We start from the raw sequence: 7350 nt of genomic DNA on the forward strand, positions 1-7350 counted from the left end.
CGAAGCAAACAACTTTGAACTTAAACCTTCACTGTTGCAGGCAGTGCAACATAACCAATTCTCTGGAAATCCTACCGAGGATCCAAACCTTCATTTATCCGTATTTGTCCAATACGCTGATACTGTTAAAGCTAACGGTGTCACTTCAGAGGCAATTCGACTTCTTCTTTTTCCTTTCTCGTTAAGAGATAGCGCTAGAAGATGGCTTCAATCTCTTCCTTCCAACTCAGTCACCACATGGAACGAGTTGAAAAAAGTTTTTCTTGCCCGATATTTTCCGCCGAGCAAAATAGCTATGTTAAGAGCCCAGATAAATGGATTTAAACAGAAAGATAACGAGTCTCTCTTCGAAGCATGGGAAAGATACAAAGACATGATGAGACTTTTTCCACACCATGGTTTAGAAGACTGGTTAGTAATTCATACCTTCTATAATGGTCTCCTATACAACACGAGGTTAACAATAGACGCCGCCGCAGGTGGGGCACTAATGAACAAACCTTATGCTGATGCTTACCAACTTATCGAAAGAATGGCTCAAAACCACTATCAGTGGGGAAGCGAACGAACAATGGTAGAAAAACCTCAAACGAAAACTGGCATGTACGAGATAAGTAACCTTGATCATGTTAATGCAAAAGTGGATGCTCTGGTCCAGAAAATTGAAAGTTTAAATGTATCACCTCCAGCCACCGTGGTTGCCATAACTCAGAATTGCGAAGTCTGTGGAATCCAAGGTCATACTCCTACAGATTGTCAACTCCTAACAGGAATCCAAGCGGAGCAAGTAAACTATGCTCAAGGAAGCCCCTACTCGCATACCTATAACTCAAATTGGAAGAATCATCCCAATTTTTCATATAAGAGTAATAATGCTTTATACGCACCTGGACAATCTCCAAATCAAGCCCCAGCTATACCTCCAGGATATCAAAAGCCTATCCCATCTACACCTAACAATAATGCCCCTAGGAAATCCAATTTGGAAATCATGATGGAAAACTTTATAGTTTCTCAACAGCAAACCAATAAAGATTTCTTAAACCAGAATGTACACACTGGCGAGCAAATTAAACAACTAGCAAGTAAAGTAGATGCCCTGGCTACCCATAACAAAATGCTGGAAACGCAAATATCACAAGTAGCTCAACAACAAGTGCCTACTGCTGCCCCAACTGGTACATTTCCTGGACAGCCCCAACCTAACCCGAGAAGCCACGCTCATGCAATCATACTAAGAAGTGGAACGGAAGTGGAAGGACCGTCTGACCCAAGGATAGAAAACCAAAACTCTAAAAATTCAACTGAGGAAGAAAGTGAACCTAAGGAAAAGGAAGAGAGTAATAAGGAAACCGTACAGAAGAAGGAACCTTATGTACCTCTACCACCTTATAAACCACCTATCCCTTACCCTCAAAGGCTTATTAAAACCAAAGATGCGGGCCAATTCAAAAAATTTGTTGATATACTAAAACAATTAAACGTCACAATTCCGTTTACAGAAGCTATTACGCAGATGCCCTCATATGCCAAGTTCTTAAAAGAAATTCTTTCTAATAAAAGGAAACTTGAAGATAGCGAAACCGTTACACTCACCGCTGAATGTAGCGCTATAATCCAGAATATGCCTCCTAAACTTAAAGACCCAGGTAGTTTCTCTATACCCCGTCACATAGGAAAATTTGTCATTGACAAATCCTTATGCGATTTAGGAGCCGGTATTAGTGTTATGCCTTTATCCATATGCAAGAAACTGGAAATGGGAGAATTAAGACCAACTAAAATGTCTGTGCAACTAGCAGATCATTCTGTTAGATATCCTGTTGGAATTCTTGAAAACGTTCCAGTGCGCATAGGTCAATTCTACATTCCAACTGATTTTATAATTATGGACATTAGAGAAGATGAAGTTACACCCATTATACTGGGAAGACCGTTCTTAGCAACTGCCGGTGCGATCATAGACGTAAAACGAGGACGACTCACTTTCGAAGTAGGAGAAGAGAAAATTGAGTTCATTCATTCCCAATTTTTGAAAGCACCTGCAATAGAAGATACATGTTACTTCATGGATATCATTGATGAATGCATAAAAGAAACAGAGTTAGAAAAAGGCAAATCATCTGACTATCTTGTAGAAGACAAACTTAACCAATGTTTAGCAATAACACCGGACCCTACGCAATGCCTTAAGAAACCAACCCTAGACCTGAAAACACTTCCCAAAAATCTGAGATATGAATTCCTAGACTTAGAGCTTGAACGACCAGTGATAGTTAATGCTGACCTAGGAAGACTCGAAACAGAAAAACTCATGCATATCTTAAGAAAATATCCAACCGCACTAGGATACAACATCACTGATCTTAAAGGAATAAGTCCCTCTATTTGTATGCACCGCATCATGCTAGAAGAAGATTGTAAAACTTCTAGGGAACACCAGAGGAGACTAAACCCGATCCTGAGTGAGGTAGTGAAGAAGGAAATAACCAAGTTATTAGAGGCAGGTATCATATATCCTATATCTGATAGCAAATGGGTTAGTCCTGTACACGTAGTACCAAAGAAAGGAGTTGTAACAGTCATTGAAAATGAAAAAGGAGAAATTATAACCAAACGAATCGAATCGGGATGGAGAATGTGCATTGACTATAGGAAACTAAACAAAGCAACCCGAAAAGATCATTTCCCTTTACCATTCATTGACTAGATGTTAGAACGATTAGCAAAACATTCGCATTTCTGCTATCTAGACGGTTACTCAGGCTTCTTTCAAATACCAATTCACCCTGATGACCAAGAAAAGACAACGTTCACGTGTCCTTTTGGTACCTTCGCTTATAGACGAATGTCGTTTGGCTTGTGTAATGCTCCCGCAACCTTCCAAAGGTGCATGATGGCAATATTCGCCGATTTTCTAGAAAACATCGTGGAAGTATTTATGGATGACTTTTCCGTATGCGGACAAAGCTTTGAAGAATGCCTTGAAAACCTAGAAAGAGTTCTAGAGCGATGTGTAAAAGTAAACCTAGTACTTAATTGGGAAAAATGCCACTTTATGGTACAAGAAGGAATTGTTTTAGGACACATCATCTCGAACAGAGGAATTGAAGTAGACAAAGCCAAAATAGAGGTAATCGAAAACCTTCAACCCCCGAAAACTGTGAGAGAAGTACGAAGCTTCTTAGGACATGCCGGTTTTTACCGACGATTCATTAAAGGCTTCTCTAAAATAACTAAACCTTTAACCGGGCTATTGATGAAGGATGCTGAATTCATATTCGACAATAACTGTTTAGAAGCATTTCAAACGCTTAAACAAGCATTGATCTCCACGCCCATAATGCAGACACCAGATTGGAACGAACCATTCGAAATAATGTGTGATGCCAGTGATTACGCTGTAGGTGCTGTTTTAGGACAACGAAAAGATAAAAAGCTTCACGTTATATATTACGCAAGTAGAACTCTAGATGAAGCACAAATGAATTACGCCACAACCGAGAAAGAACTTCTAGCAGTAGTGTTTGCACTAGATAAATTTCGTTCTTACTTGGTCGGAGCCAAAATAATCATCTACACTGACCACGCTGCTATCAAATACCTCTCAACAAAAAAGGATGCTAAACCTAGACTCCTAAGGTGGATCCTGTTGCTACAAGAGTTCGATTTGGAAATCAAAGACAAGAAAGGAACTGAAAACGTAGTAGCAGATCACCTCTCTAGACTTGAGAACCTTGAACCAGAAAGAACATCAATTAACGATGATTTCTCGTACGATAACATTATAGCTACTTTGGAAGAAAATAACGCTGATAAACAGGTAGAAACCACCTTAGCTATATCTGTTACACCGTGGTACACTGACCTCGTCAATTATTTAGCTGCCGGAATAATTCCACCTACTTTATCCTACCAGCAGAAGAAACGATTCTTCTATGACATAAAACACTATTACTGGGATGACCCCTTACTTTTTAAAAGATGCCCAGATGGTATTTTCCGTCGGTGCATACCCGAAGAAGAGGTAGAAAATATAATCCAACACTGTCACTCCGCTCCTTATGGTGGACATGCAAGTACATCCAAGACCTGCTCTAAAATCCTACAAGCCGGTTTTTATTGGCCAAATATATGGAAGGATGTACATGCAGCTATTAAGAAATGTGACAGATGTCAACGCACAGGAAACATATCTAGACGTGACGAGATGCCACAAAAGGGCGTTTTAGAAGTAGAGATTTTCGACGTGTGGGGAATAGACTTCATGGGACCTTTTCCATCCTCTTTCGGTAACAAATACATACTCGAGGCAGTTGACTATGTATCAAAATGGATTGAAGCTATAACTTCTCCAACAAACGACACACGAGTAGTAACTAGACTCTTTAAGAATATAATATTTCCAAGGTTTGGTGTCCCAAGAATAGTAGTCAGTGATGGTAGATCGCATTTCATATCCAAGGTACTCGAAAAACTACTACTTAAGTATGGCGTAAGACATAGAGTAGCGACACCTTACCACCCTCAAACCAGTGGGCAAGTGGAAGTGTCTAACAGAGAAATCAAACAGATACTAGAGAAAACAGTCGCCACTTCAAGGAAAGACTGGTCATTGAAATTACCAGAAGCTTTATGGGCTTACCGAACTGCTTACAAAACTCCCATAGGGACAACCCCATTTAAGCTCATTTATGGAAAATCCTGTCATCTCCCGGTAGAATTAGAACATAAAGCCTATTGGGCTATTAAAAATTTAAATTTAAACTATAAAGCCACCGGTGAAAAGAGAATCCTTGATATAAGCGAATTAGAGGAACTCAGAAGAGACGCTTACGAAAATGCCAAAATCTACAAAGAAAGAACAAAACAATGGCATGACAAGCGCATATCAAGGAAAATCTTCAAACAAGGCGATACAGTTCTTCTATTTAACTCTAGGGTAAAGTTGTTTCCGGGAAAACTACGATCTAGATGGTCAGGTCCTTTTCAAATCACCAATGTTTTTCCCAGTGGAGCAGTAGAAATTAAAAGCAAATCTATGGAACCATTTACCGTAAACGGGCAACGTCTAAAACATTATCACTATGCAGAAAACAATGAAGATTCGTAAGTCTTGCACTTAGACGAAATGCCTCCAGAACTTATAGATTATAATTGATAGTTTTTATGTCGAGCTTGCGACATTAAACAAAGCGCTTAGTGGGAGACAACCCACAAATATTTATATTTTTTTATTTCTTCCTTAATTATTCTTTTAAATTTTGTTTAGTATTCATTCTTAATTTATTTTTATTTATTAAAAACTTTTCTCTTCTTCTTTCGGCATTTGGCCAAATCCTGACTAAAACTCTTGTTTTTCTTTTCTCTAGCTAACACTAACCTGATGGGACAAATTGATCGTATGGGTATCAAATTCAGAGGGCAAGCTCAGAAACAAAAGTTTGAGGAACTAGCCACGAGAGAGATGCTACCTAGTCTGTATGCTGATGACTGGGCAATGACTGCCCTTGGACTAAGAGAAAGTGTCCTGTATTTGCTGAGTCAGATAGGGTGGGAAACCTCTCCTATCCGTAGACATTTCGTCACTTACCGGAGACTAACACTAGAATTCCTTAGCTCCCTGATCTATCTACCCAGCCATGGGAAAGGAATAAGCAGAGGTTTCATCCAGTTCAGAATGTTTAACATGGAGTACCAATTTAATATTCAAGACTTTACCAACCTTTTAGGTTTCCCTACCTCCTTTGACACATTCACAGTGAGCCAAGAAGAACTTTTTGAATATAGAGAACTTGAACACTTTTGGGGTAACTTGACTGGAAATGACGATCCCGAGGAACATGAGTTTCTCTCTAGAAACATACATAACCCGGTCTTTCGTTATTTCCATAAGAAGCCAAACAGTACTACAGTTTCACGTGATGAACTCTTCATCATATTTTGTGCTTCCCAGAACCGTCCAGTAAACGGTGCCACTTTTATGTTGGCAAATTTAGACCACCTTATCCAAGATGAACGACCACCAATTCGAATAGGCGGTTTGATAACCATGATTAGTAATGCTATCGGATTACGTCAGCCTATGCTTGACTTAAGCCCTTTTTGTGGCATTACTATTATGAGTATACCCTTCCTCTTCAACACTATGTTTATAGCAAACCTAGGGTATGACGAGTTTGAGCTTATAATTAATAACCAAGTTCTTTGCCTATTCACCATGCCCAATCCTAGGACTAGTGTCCATAACCGCAATAACTGGCTCTACAATCTGAACGAAACCCCCTCTCCTGCTAGATCCACTGAATTCATCCAGGACTATGAGATTTGTGATGACCAGATTCCTTATGCTGAATCTGACCCTCAGACACCAGCTGGTTATTATGATATTGATCCTCCTCCTCAACCTGTTCAGACCGAAGAATCGGCGATACCCGACCTTAGACATCATATGCCCGGAATTAATTATAACACTGCCATTGAAGCTTTGATGTCAGAACAAGACGCCCTCAGAGAAGAGTTCGCTAACATGAGACACGAATTTCTGGGATACATGAACAGTATGACAAATCAGTTTCACGAGTTGCTATACCGTGTTAACTCCTTTGCTCCTCCGGCCAGAGATCATGCAGATGGATAGAAGTCGTTTTTCTTAGTTATTTAGTTTTAGTTAGATTATTCATTAATGTTATTTCAAATTATGTTCGTATTTATTTCTCTTTCGCATTTTTGTTTTTTTTTCCAATGTTACATTATGATTATTTTGTGAAGCTATTGATTTATTTTACTTTATTATGAATTATGCAATATCTATCAAAAATGCTCTCTACTGTTGCTGCCTACATAACTTATTAAAGAAAAAAATATATATTTATGCACTATTATACAAAGTAGAATAGCATGCAATGCAATTTAAAATATCACAATAGCAGAATAAAATAATCTGAAGCAAAGCAAAACAAAATAATAAAAATAAATTACCAAAATCATTATGAAGAACGCAAGCAGTAACCATGCCAAAAAGACTGTGTGACGAGTGTCACACAACCTATCACGGACGTCACGCCAAGTGCTTGTGACGCCGGTCATGCCCCTGTAACGAGCGTAACACCTTCTGACTAGGTGAACGTTACAAAGCCGTTGGAGACGACCGTTACACCACTTCACCTTTTTACCTTCCCCATTTATTCACATTAACCCACATTTATTTACTTTTCAACCAATCCCTTTCCAACTTCAAAATTTTTCCTATAAATACCCACCATACCTTTCTTCCTACATCACAACTATTCTATACAATCAAATATATTTTCTTTTCTTTCCTAATTACTTCCTCCAACTCATTCATCG

The 7350-nt window shown here is 38.9% G+C and overlaps 1 non-coding gene across 1 annotated transcript; it reads right to left on the reverse strand.

Annotated features, from left to right (window-relative positions):
• Positions 1-295: 295 nt before the first annotated feature.
• On the reverse strand, positions 296-402 carry LOC127089010 (small nucleolar RNA R71). Its single transcript, XR_007790792.1, has one exon. It is a non-coding gene; the product is annotated as a small nucleolar RNA R71 (small nucleolar RNA).
• Between the last annotated feature and the right edge of the window lie 6948 nt (positions 403-7350).

The sequence above is a fragment of the Lathyrus oleraceus genome, chromosome 5 (genome assembly GCF_024323335.1).
Source record: "Lathyrus oleraceus cultivar Zhongwan6 chromosome 5, CAAS_Psat_ZW6_1.0, whole genome shotgun sequence".
NCBI classification, from domain to species: Eukaryota; Viridiplantae; Streptophyta; class Magnoliopsida; order Fabales; family Fabaceae; genus Lathyrus; species Lathyrus oleraceus.